At 39.7% G+C, this 12,395-nt stretch overlaps 2 long non-coding RNA genes across 3 annotated transcripts in view; one reads left to right on the plus strand and one right to left on the minus strand.

Moving 5' to 3' along the window:
* Window positions 1-6,589, minus strand: part of LOC135294627 (uncharacterized) — a 50,683-nt gene extending 44,094 nt beyond the window's left edge. For both annotated transcript variants that reach the window (XR_010356701.1, XR_010356700.1), the window contains exons 1-2: window positions 6,475-6,589; window positions 2,836-2,897 (exon numbers count right to left, since the gene is read on the minus strand). This is a non-coding gene — a long non-coding RNA (uncharacterized LOC135294627). The remainder of the gene's footprint in view (window positions 1-2,835; window positions 2,898-6,474) is intronic.
* A 3,484-nt stretch (window positions 6,590-10,073) lies between these two features.
* On the plus strand, window positions 10,074-12,395 carry LOC135294628 (uncharacterized). The gene is made up of 3 exons (XR_010356702.1): window positions 10,074-10,271; window positions 10,410-10,495; window positions 10,937-12,395. It is a non-coding gene; the product is annotated as an uncharacterized LOC135294628 (long non-coding RNA).

Genomic DNA, 12,395 nt, shown 5'->3' on the forward strand with positions numbered 1-12,395 from the left:
CACTCACAGGCCAAGGATGACCTTGCCAAAGCCAGTGCTCACCACAGATTTGTGTTTTTCTTGTTGAAAGGAAGAACTGGATGAGAGGGGAGGATTTAGAAGCTGATCACAGCAGAACGGTGACTGCAATACATGCTTTGACTCCTCTGAGAGGGCTGTCTCTCCACTAGCTGCTAGGAAGCCTTAGGACACTGTCCAGGTACCTAAGAAACTGAAACTGGAGAATTTAAAACCCAACTTCCACAACACAAGTGAGGTGAAGTATTGGAATCTCCAGTCTAACAGCTGATTTTTATGGGTGAACTCCTGAAAAATTACTACTGTTTTTTGCTGTGTATGATGATCTTGTGTGATAAAGTTCTATATAAAAACCATTTTAAAGGTGTTTTGTGCAGTTGGAGCCACCCATTACTAAAAGAACACTACAGTAATATCAGTATCCTCTAGGCAAGGGTGACTGAAGAAGAAACCATTTCAGGCTGACCCCTGAGTAAGCAAGAGTGGAACATTTTGAATTTTGCATTTTGTTGAAGCACAATGAAGTGTATGTGTGTGTATGTTTAGATTTGGTTTTATTTCTCAAAGCAAAAAAATAAAATTAGGTATCCCACATACATCCATACATATCTGTACAAAGGCTCATGTCATATTCATTGTACTAAGCACAGTATTTGATGGAGGCTATTTTTTAAAGCGGCGTAAATTAACTTTCACCATTTGCTTACCCCTACAACCAAGACTAGTCATAAAGACATTTAATATGAAAACAGCTATAGACAGCTAGTAAAAGAATGCATGTCCTCTGTAGTTCCCAGATTAGAGCTCAGTTACATGCCACAGAAAATATACATAGAAGAAGAATACATGACAACACCACCTTCTGACTGGCAAACAGGAAAAAAAAATCAGATGTAAAAGGTTAGATTAGCTGAAGAATTACTTCTTTGAATGAAGAAGAAGAATAACAAAAATATGCATTGGTGGTAGCTAAACAGGGAGGAAACTACTAAGGGAAACTGAGAAATCTGCCTAAAGAACAGTCAGATATCAGCTGAAGACAAGACAGAGGACACTGGTGAAGGAGTGAAAAGCAATTGCCTTTGGCCTTCTTATGTCAGTGATATACTGATTAGACTGTATGTTTCAATGACCTCTAGTGATCTTAATAGGACAATGAGTGCAGGAAAGATAAGGTTCTGACATCAAAATGCTCTCAGCATAAGAATAGAGGCATGCTTATTGGCAAATAAAGTTTGTTCAAACAAGCTGCAAACCTGTTATTTAAAGTTTATTATATATTACTTAATAGCATTTTTTTTTCTATAGAGGTAAATTTGTCAGCTTTTTGTGGGTTTTCTTGGTGCTAAAGCAATGGCACAAACTGTTTTATTATGGGGTAGGGGGACCATAGAGAATAAGAAAAATAATTTCTAGAACGTAAGTAAAAGGCAAGTGGTAATAAAGGTCAGATAATTCCTATGCTGGCTTGACTTAACTAAGTACTTGACTAGTAACCCCTTGCCTATATTCTGGAAATGACTGGTAAAGATAAGCAGTCTTTTGTATTGTTAATGCATTAATGTATTACCAAGGCACAGCTTTGGCAATTGCACCTTGAGACCTACAGGTGTACCTCTTCAGCTTGCTTTAGGGTACAGCACAGTATGTGTATGTCCATGCAGACCCCCTACTAGGCTCAAGTCTGCTCCTATTAGTTCTCCAGCCTTAAAACTGGTCAATTCAATTGAGTTGGTTGCTGGCAGATGAACTTCCCAATGATCAGCTCTTTTTAAGAAACTGCAGCAAGGTGTATTCATATATACAATCATCAATGAGGTAGTAAGAAATTGAATGGTGTATAGAAGAAAAGAGTAGAAAAGATTTGCAGAAGTATGTTTGGTTATGCTAACTTCATCACATATACTTTCAAGGCCCTGTAAAATATGCAACAAATTAGGGACTGCACACAGAAAGTAGCACTAACATAGTGTGAGCCACTTACCACTATCACTTCCAATAACCATGAACAAACTCTGGTGTCAGGGAATGAATATTTCAGCAGTGAGTACAAAGACCAGAAGAAAACATATCTGAATATGATGCCTACACTGTTTAGCTCCTGATGCATGCCTAGTCCAGAATTCACAGCATGATTCACCATTTTTTTCATTTCTTCTAAATTAGCCAATCCCTCTAAAGAGAAGGCCAGCATCTATCCACTTCAGAAATGTTAGTTTTAAAACTTTTATAAAACATCACTAGTTCTCCAGAATCAAGGATACTGTTCCTGAATTTTCAGGAGGACTTGCTATGTGATCTGGTATTTAAACTCATATTCAGTTGGACATATATTTGAGGTAGATAAAATAGTTTGAAAGAGAAGAGGGGAATTAAACTCCATCTTATTAATACAGTGGTGTGAAGAAAAGTATGAAATTGTTAATACAACATTTTACAGAGGTTTTTGCAGGTTTTATCCAAGCTGTGTCCTTATCCAGCTAGTGAAAATGCTATAACCTCCTGTCCAAACATGCTGCTCTAACCCTTACTAATTCCTGCATTTTTCCCATTCCTCTGCTGTAGTGTTAGTTTCCTTACTAAAGTGTGGGTACCTAACTTGAGGTCCAGCTGCTACTGTTTGTGAGCCAATGCATAGGACAGTGCATATTTTTAAAACACTGAAGCTGCTGTTTCCCTGTAGAAAGTAAAAGTGTTTCCTGATAATGTGCAACCAGCTGGCTGAACAATTTTTGCATGTGGACAGTCAAGGTCTACTCTTCATTTCACAAGTTGTGAGATGTTCGCCACTGATTAGTGTCCCAAAAGAAAACTTACCATCACTTATTCTATTCATTCAGAATTCCAAGGAACCTTTCAATTGTTCATGTTCATCAGATCTTAAAAGAAAATAAGAATAAAAGATGTATTACTGTCCGGTCAAAAGGGATTTATTAAAGATATTCATTCAGGATTTAAATAAATGTTTTTAAAGCAAGATAAAATTTGAAAATATAATTTTCTATTTTACTACAGATAAACCATGGATAACTATATAAGGAGGAAAAAGTGTGGTGAACTATGGTATAAATACTCTAGCTGTTGCTTAAGCTAAACTTCAATGTCTTAAAAAGACATTTATGTTGTGGTATGTTTCCTGGACTGCATATCTATGTTATATAAAGGCCACTGAAGTGCTCCCTTCCCCCTTTCATTTACAATCTTCTTTTAGATCAGTTGTCACCCACCAGAACATGAAAAGTCATTTCCTATATTTTTCTCTCAGTGTTTTCTCAATCTGAAGCAATCAATAAAAGAAATGTAAAAAATATATATAAAAGAAGAAATCAATGAAACATTATCAAGCATGAAATGGTGTTTTAACAAAACAGGGGGATTTGCTGAAATAATGTTTCAGTAAGGAAGGAAATACCATCGACTTTATTACAGCTGCCTAATGTTTTCCACGAACTGCAGAAAATAATTCATTGTATCTTAGTGACCTACAATAACAGCTGACTGCTTGCACTTGATGGAAATGTGATTTGTGCTTACTAAAAATTAACTATTTAACTTCTTCAAATTCTTTTCTCAACTAGCACATTCATTTCCTTTGCATTCTTTTTTGAACTGCTTTGTGAGATGTGAACTCCAGTAAACAAAACCACCAATTGCTAGGCAATGTTACTCCATGAAAGAAGAAAAAGAGGATCAGACTGCATACTTCTGTGAGCTGTAAAACCCATGCTGGGCTCTAAAAGAGTGCACTTAGATGAGGCCCCTTAATTTTAACAGGCATTTTTTCTCAAAGGTCCAATAATGTAATAAATATAAAGGAACACTTTTAGCAGTGGCACATGTGCCCACAAATGCTTACACATAGAGTAGATGAAAAACCAGTTAAGGTTCAGGGCAGGAATAGATAAAGTGACAAGGTGAAAAACTAATAATTTGTCTAAGTACTATGGAGGAAAATGGGCAGGGATGAGGCAGGAGGAATGGGAAAAATCTTTGTCTATTGAGACTTGTCAGAAGATTTACTCCCACTGCTGTTGCTGCCTCCAAGAAACAGGAGATGGATCCAAGCTGTCCTGCTGCAACAGACTGTGCTGTAAGTCCAACAAATTTCATATTCACCATGTAATACCATCCCTTCATTACACAACTTACAGCCTATGTTCTGTCCATACTAGCTGATAGTACCGAGATACTGTACACACATCAGTGAAGATAATATATATGTATACACAGTATCTATCCTCATAATGGGAAACTGTATATGAAGCTACATCACATATACAATATCTATGAATATTTACAGCTACATTGCATGTATATGCAACTGCTTATGGATACTTGTGCAGTTTACTGGGGAAGGAGAATTTGTCTCGGGGTCACAAGAAAATTTTCCTGTAATAGGTCACCGGGGATCCTTCATGTTAATTCAGAAGAAACAAGAATGTTCACCTTCAAATATGAACAGTACTGTATACCTCAATAATTTTTATGAAAAATAAAGATATATCCACTTTAATTTTTATTAAATATAGTTAAAATGCACTGCCTGTTTTTTTTTCTAGTCTATCTAATACAAAGGATGAAAACTAGCATGCAACCAGGATTGCTTCCACTGAAATAATGCACCTTCACAGAAGTAAATATAGTGCAAGGAGATACTGAAATCTTCATTCTACCATTAAATGCTAATAGCATTTTGTTTTTATTCCTTCAAATGTGTGAATGGGAAGATGGCTTCACATTACTGAAAATGAAACAAAACTGCAAGAAAGGAAGTGTCAAGATGCTACTGTAAGTGAAGATCAGCTTTTTTGAACAGCTTGAAATACTGTATTATTAAATTTCTATCTAAGTCTAGGCTTCCATTCTATATGCAGGTCAGAAAATGTCATCATGAGCATTACAGTCACTCTCATCAGCAAGGAAACTGTTTTCAAACTCACTCTTGGCATGATGTCAGGGTACTACTCACTGAAATATGAATATCAGTTCCTCACAGGTTTATGTTTAAAATATTAAGTAGGTCTGCTCATGAGTTAAGCTCTCTTATTATCAGACATCAACCTGCAATCTAACCTTACCTTTCTCTGTAACATTTATAATATCTCTATAAGTTCTCCATTTCCCTCCTGCTGCTTAAAGCACCCTGGACCATGTGTCAAATGCCTCTGTGCATGAGAAGATGCAACTGAGCTCAAAAGAAAGCTGAAATACCAAAATGAGAGGGAACCTATGAACTATGTTGTCAAACCACCACAAACTTATATAATGAAAGGTCTGACTCTTCTGCTACTGGGGAGTAATTAAAAAAAGTTCCCTGAGATTATTCACTGTTCAGGTTTTAATTTTTTTATTCTTCTTGTCAAAGGGATTGGGCCAGCAATTGGCACTAGCTTCAAGCAGACTTAATGCCCCCTCAAGTAATTTTATATTGAGCTCATTTTTATCTGGTGAAAAGAAGCTTATGTTCATATAGATCTATATTTTCTTCTACAGGCATTAAAATAAAGAGAAAGTGTGTAACGTGAATCTTGTTAAACAGGCTCACAGTATTGGCAAAATACTTAAATATAGTGAAAATGAAATTCTATAGAAGGAGAATGCTGGTGACTGAGAGGTGTGTCATAACAGACCTTTCTCACTAATATACTCCATAACTAGCTGCTGTGTTTCTTACAAAGGTGGACACGTCTGATGGATTTTGTCCTAACTGACCTCATATAAAACATCTATATGAAACAAATAAATGTTTGAACAATTCTACACAAAATACTGCAAGGCTATCTGACTCAGCAGGTATTCCAGTAGCATCAACTGTCAAAATAATTACTTTTAAATACAATTCAAAAGTGGGACTAAACATCCACTTTCTCAAGCTACAGCCATTCTTAAATACAATGTGGGGAGTTGAGATTATCCTTCAATTATCCTTGTACACACCAAAGCAAGTACAAATTAGGGGTGTAAAATTAATTTCTGTAGTGTTGTAGATAGTTAAAAGTAATTCAGTCAATGGTTGCAATTCAGTATTAGCTTGGTGAGTGTTTCAGTATTTGATAAATCCACATTTGCTTACTGCAGCTTCTCACCAGAAGCTGTGTTCCTCTGGTGCAGTCAGAGGCATGTAATCCAGCTAAGGCAATTTCTGCATTGTGGGTGTGTAGCAAAACACCTCCAGTTTTCAGCCTGGCAGGTCTTTAGAGAGCTGCCAGCTTTCCAGGCAAGTCTGGAAGTCTAGAGGGTAGCAAAGAAAACACAGCGGAATGCTACAGTGAAAGCATTAAGATTGGAAACACTACAAAATATAAAATATTAATAACTATTCTACAAAAAGCTACTCAGTAAATAACTTATGGAAATAAGCTATATTTTTAATTTTTACTACACTAACTGATCTTCTGTGGAAATATAATTTTCTCTGTTACTTGCTAAATATATCCAGACAACAGAACAACTTACTCTTGCTTGACAGGTGGTCCTTCCTTCCTTCCTTCCTTCCTTCCTTCCTTCCTTCCTTCCTTCCTTCCTTCCTTCCTTCCTTCCTTCCTTCCTTCCTTCCTTCCTTCCTTCCTTCCTTCCTTCCTTCCTTCCTTCCTTCCTTCCTTCCTTCCTTCCTTCCTTCCTTCCTTCCTTCCTTCCTTCCTTCCTTCCTTCCTTCCTTCCTTCCTTCCTTCCTTCCTTCCTTCCTTCCTTCCTTCCTTCCTTCCTTCCTTCCTTCCTTCCTTCCTTCCTTCCTTCCTTCCTTCCTTCTGAAATTGGGAGACATTAAAAAGTAGCTTCCAGTGGTGTCTGTCAGGTTTACCAGGGTGCTCTGTCCCTTCAGACCCCTGTCAATCCATACACTTGGTCCTCCACAATAAGTACAGGCAAATGGGATATATTTCTTTCACATGCTAAAAGGACTCAGTGTATGTATCTTGCTGGGAGATGGTGCAGGCCAGAGGTTCCTGGAATGGTGAGACAGATCTTCTGTAAACTGCTTTTGCTTCAGTTCCACAGCTGCAAGAGCAGCAGGCGCTGGAGTCAGATGAGTCCAGAGAAGAGACTTTAGTAAAGGCTGGCCAAGAAACCAAGCCACAGGCAGAGACACTGGTACGTAAAATGCATTCCAGCGGTTGGCATCTGGGCCTTGCAGCTGCCAAGCACACCCAGTGTGTGGCCATGGGTGTTGGCTTCAATACTAGAACATTTTGAGGGGGAGGCCAACACCAGTAACCAGAGAAGACAGAGCCAAATTACTACAGAAATTAAATTCATGTGCCAATTTCCTTGCTATTTCAAAAGACAAAATTTTATCTCATAAGTATTGTTTTGAACATAGCCACAGAACAGTTAACAGAAATATGCTGATATTTGCTAGTGGGGGGAGGGGGTAAAATACTCATGTAAGTGAAACGATGCTCCTTGGGGCACTGGTTAACAAAACAAAACCATACCCATTATACTATTCCTTAATTAATGCACGAGTTTCCTTAGAGACCACGGCTCTGTTGGGGGACACAAGTCTGGTGTATTTCTTCCCCAGAGACAGTGTAGGGAGAGTTATATAAAACAAAGATAGAGGTGAAATGAAAGCTATAGCACAAGGCTGAGCAAGTTTCAGCTCTAAAGACAGGGTCTGTGCACTAAAAATATGTGAGTAGATCAAAGTGTCATGTAAAAACAAAAAGGTTGTATTAAACCTTTAGAACATAATAGAATTTAACACATGGCTTATAGTATATCTAATGGCATGCATGCTGCACAGTCCCAAGCTGCATCAGGATGTATATCCAGCTCTTCAGTGGAGCCTATGTCACAACAGATGATTACATTTCATAATTTGTTAAAAGTTAAAAGAGGGTCAAATGTATCTTTGCCTTTCTCCTGGGAGAGCTCCTTTTAAAAATAAAAGCCCTTAGGTTCTCAAAATACTTGAGCTGTGGTAGCAAAAACTTCATAGAGGCTAATTTACCAATCAGAGCACACGTTAATTAGCAAAAGGGATTACTGTTTTAAACACAGCATTCATGTTCCTTTGAACGAGGCTAGAGCACACTGCTAGTGCATGATTCTTCAGTCCCTGTCTCCCCAAACCCAAAAGCAATGCTGGAGTGCAGTGTGTCTCTGAAGGAGAGCTCTCTAAAACTGTGAGACTAAGATCCCCTCTCAATGAGTCACAGACCTCCCACCAAATCTCACTTCGCAGCATCTGCAAATTCAGTTAAGAATCTGAATGTCAATCAATGGTTTTCTCTGGCTCAGTAATCATTCACAATAATGATTTTGTTATTGAAACTCCAGCACCAGTTCTGTTGAAGATTTACAGGCCAGAATGGAATCCAGCTCTCTGGCCTTTAATTATCCTAGCTCTATAGTACAAAAAATCCTAGGAAAAAAGTATCAAAAGCCACTGAATTAGGCAGATATAACTTTACAAGCTCTTGGGACACATTAATTTAGAAAGACAACATGGCAAATTGAAATTAAAAAATACTAAGTTTCAATCATATATGAGCTGGAATAAATAGAAACAAAACAAGAAATCTCAAATTGCACTGTCAGCATTCTCTTATCATAATTTTCTTCTGAGACCTTAGCTTTTAAATGCCTATTTCATTTTGACTACAAATTAGTGGTGAAATCTTCAGAAGTTGAAATGGGCAATATGTAATAGTCACCCTAGTTAACATGAATGTTTTGTAATTCTGTTGAATTCTGCAAAATGAGAAACAACTACCTCAAATCTTAGTTTAACTTAATAACTATTTTGCCTCTGAATAAAGCTGTTGCATGTTAAGTGCTTGATTTTAATTTCTGTGTTATAACTGAGAATTTACTTACCAAATTACCATGTTCATGTCAATATCAGAAAATATTGTATGTGTATCACAGGAGAGCCTGTGAATTCAAATGGTAATGAGATCTTTTCTTTTCTGTTTCTGTGTTACTGGACTAGATTGTGCCATACTGGGGCTTCTTAACAGTTTGATGTCTGTGGAACAGATGGCTGAACAGAATGAGTTACTGATGCAGATGCAAAGTTGACACAGAACCATCTCCAGGCTGTGATAATAGGGATGGATGGCTCTGGGAGGGAAAGTTCACACAACGGTGTGTCTTATCAGAACACTATAGACCCTAAGTCTTTGACATTTCAGCTTGATCTCAAAAAAGATTATTTCTCTTTGCTATTATATTTATTTTATTTCTTTTGCTACTGCCCTTTTCATGGCAACTGCAAATTGAAGAAATTTAACCAGAAAGATTAGTTGTTACAATGTAAAAACCCTACTTGTAAAACCAGTTATAAACAGCTTCAGTAGGCAGGATTTTAAAACACCCTCCCTTTAACAAGACTGTTATTCCTGCTCTATCTTTGCCTTCTACTTGGCCTTTTGGGAGAGCAGGTCCATATACTAACATGTAACTCACAAATAATCATCATCACTGGTCATAATTATCTTGAAATCTGTATCTGATGCCAATAGGAGTTTCACGAAGGATCTGAGTGATTTTTCCTTTTTTCTGTTCTCTGCAGTCCACTGGGCAGTCTATCATGAGGTGGTAACTCATGTCTGAGGTATGTAACTCTTCCTAGGTTTTGTTTCATTACAGCACACACATCCCATTGCATGCATAAACTGGATTCATCTTGACAGCTTGTACTAAACCAGTCAGTTTGTGTTCTTTTCTCATTTCCCTTAGTTAAAAGATTTCCACACAGGAGTTATAATTGAAGACTGCGAAGTTAGCACAAAACCAGGTCTCCCTTCTTCCCTCCTTCCTCATTTCTCATTACCATTGTTAATTCATTACTATATTCTTTGCAATTGTAACTTTCTCTGTTAGTCTTCATGTGCTGTGAAACCACACCTCTCCCAATGCAACCATAGCTGGATGGAAGCTGGTGCTACAATTTGGCTCAGCAAGAAGTGGTGGAGCCCTGAACTGCTCTCAGGGAACACAGCTGCTGAGTAGGAAAAAGAATGGTTTTTATTCTGAGCTCTTAAGCAACAGCAAGGAACAAGCAAGGGCCTACAAAGGGGAAGTCAAAAGTTGTCTTGTGACATGTTACATAAAGTGAAGATTTGTGGTTCTAATAGCCAAAGGGAAACCAGAAAAAGCTTTCTGCAGCAGACTCCTCAAATAAGCAATATGTATTTGTCACAGCCAACACTCCTTTCACGGAAGGGTGGGTTGATGCTTCTAGCTGGAATCAGCCCAGTGAGAAACTGCTTGTGGTGTGCTGGCTCTCCTCGTTCTCTTTGGACCAGGTAAGTCCCTCCAGCTGAGCCCAGGCACTCTCACCGCTCGAGATGCATTAACTCTTGCCACACTGACACCCGGATCGGGCCCGTGTGAATCTTCCCAACACGGGCGTTTGTGGTTGAACAAAGTCCATGTCATTGCAGCCCTGTCGGCCTCTGGTGCTCCTGTTCAGCATTTGCCCAAACGGTGGCAGCGATGGAGAGGGACATCTGCCCCGGCCCTGGCACAGGTGACACACAGGTCCAAGCCCAGACCCCTCTCGGTACCACCGCCGGTTACTCGCACATGGGCTCACGACGCTGTCGGGAAGGGGAGAAGGGGAGAAGGGGAGAAGGGGAGAAGGGGAGAAGGGGAGAAGGGGAGAAGGGGAGGGCCCTGTCCCGCCCAGTCTCGGTTGCCCTTGCGCAGCTTCTGGAGCGATTTCCGCACGGCTGTGGGACTCTCCCGTGGGGATGGCGTTTTCCACACGTGCCCGCAGGGCCAGGGGCTCTCTTGCTGCAGCGACCAGGGTACGTGGCAAGAGCGCATCTTTCCAGAGGCCGTTGTGGTTACAGACTGTGGCAGTTTCGCCATCAGCACCCCTTCAGCCATACAACTGGATCATATCTCTGTAAAAATGTAAGACCTGGGTAAAACACATTGCTCGTTTAACTGGTGTTTCTTTGTACAGGCTGCACTGACCGCAGCGCCCGCTGTCCCCGCCCGCCGCCTCAGCCCCGCCATGGCGCGGAGCAGCAGCGCCCCCTGCCGGCCCGGGCCTTGGAGCTGCTCCTGAGGGAAAATCAAATTCCTCCTGCGGGAAAATCAAATTCCTCCTGTGGGAAACCCAGCGCTCCTTTCCCATCAGATTCCTCCTGCGGGAAACCCAGCGCTCCTTTCCCATCAGATTCCTCCTGTGGGAAACCCAGCGCTCCTTTCTCATCAGATTCCTCCTGCCGGAAGCCCAGCGCTCCTTTCCCATCAAATTCCTCCTGCCTTATTTTCTCCTTCCACGAATGTATCAGGTTATTTCAGCCCCCGAATCTTTTGGGTCCTGTACACATTTGTGTGAGAAAAAGCCCCGAGAACCCAGAAATAAGCAGAAGCACATTTGTTCTGTAGAAAAACTTGGGCCTCACAATTTTGGTTTGAAATGGAGGTGTGAAGTGTACTCACACTAGAAACACTGCTCATCACAGGCAGAGGTGATGGGAAGACTAGGCAGCAGCAGTGTGTAAAATTTTCACATACAAATACTAAACTATTGTTATGTCTGTAGTATGAGTAAAATAGGAATGTGTTTCATTTCACAGATGGAAATATTGGCATAAAATCACTTACTTTATGCTCCCCTACATGGAGACTAAATGACAGACCTGGGATTTCATTTCAGGCATTACCAGATAACACATGTGGTACATATGGCTACCCACCTAAAGTTTATGAAAAGAGGGTTGTGTAAATAGTCATTGTAAAGAAATATCCACAAAAAATATTAATATGTGTTACTCAAATCTTATACTCTTGCAGAGATATGCTCAAACCTTGAAGTGGATAGCTGGAGTTTTAGAGGTTCTGGTAACAAGGCTGTCACAGTCTGTAATCACAATAGCTTCTGAAGAGAAAAGACATGCTCTTGGCACGTACTTAGACATTGAATTAACTAACATTTTCATAGGCACATTCTTTGCACAAGTTTCATCCCTGCCTCTAAGAGATTATCCTCTGGTGTTGAACAGCTAGGAGATGTCCTTTGTGGATGCTTTCCCTAGGAATATCCAGCCTATCCCAGTCTATCACTTTTACTGATACTTTTTTTTTTTTTTAGTTATTGTGGTATAGCTTGAATCTTTCCTATAGTGTGTTTTTACTCTCAGTCCATGGGCACCTTGGGCATGGAGAATATTTTTCTACCTTTTTACCCACTTCTTTGCAGAAGCCCTTTATCTGTTAGAAGACACTGTATGCTCCTCCATTTTATCTTTTCTTGAAAATCTCTTTGTTCTGTTTTACCTCATGAGTGCTATTGTCCCTGCTCTGGCTGCAATCTTGAGAGTCTTCAGCACAAGAAGTATTCCCTTCCCTTCCCTTCCCTTCCCTTCCCTTCCCTTCCCTTCCCTTCCCTTCCCTTCCCTTCCCTTCCCTTCCCT

Source organism: Passer domesticus, chromosome 1 (assembly GCF_036417665.1).
Source record: "Passer domesticus isolate bPasDom1 chromosome 1, bPasDom1.hap1, whole genome shotgun sequence".
Taxonomy (NCBI): domain Eukaryota; kingdom Metazoa; phylum Chordata; class Aves; order Passeriformes; family Passeridae; genus Passer; species Passer domesticus.